Here is a 442-nt window from a genome sequence, read left to right on the forward strand (position 1 = left end):
AGCGGCGCTCGGCGCCCGCAGCCGGCCTGGGGCCGAGGCTCGGGGCCGTCCCGCCCGCCCGGGTTTCTGGGATCCCGAGGCCGGCTCGCCCAGCGTGAGTCACTTCCCAGAACCTCGGTCACACGCCGCTGACGCCAGGAGACAAACACACACACGCACGCGCTCACACACGCGTGCGCCGCGGTTTCGCTCTCCTCGCTTGCTATTTTTAGGCCGGGGGCGGGTTGCCGGCGCGGGAAGTCAATATTGGGCTGGTTTGAAAAACCACACGCGCGCACACACACAGGTGCACGCATGGGCACACACCCACACAGAGAGCTGGGCACACACACACACGTGTGTGCGCAAGGGGGATGTGGTGGCTGTGCACACGCGTGTGCATTGGGGATGGGGGTAGCAACCCCCCCAGGCAAGCAGCCTTCACTCCGCCCACTTGAGACAC

At 66.7% G+C, this 442-nt stretch overlaps 1 protein-coding gene across 1 annotated transcript in view; it reads left to right on the plus strand.

Annotated features, from left to right (window-relative positions):
- Positions 1 to 442, plus strand: part of PAF1 (PAF1 homolog, Paf1/RNA polymerase II complex component) — a 7,890-nt gene that overhangs the window by 280 nt on the left and 7,168 nt on the right. The gene's annotated exons all lie outside the window — the stretch shown is intronic.

This window comes from Alligator sinensis, unplaced genomic scaffold (assembly GCF_000455745.1).
Source record: "Alligator sinensis unplaced genomic scaffold, ASM45574v1 scaffold107_1, whole genome shotgun sequence".
Classification (NCBI taxonomy): Eukaryota; Metazoa; Chordata; order Crocodylia; family Alligatoridae; genus Alligator; species Alligator sinensis.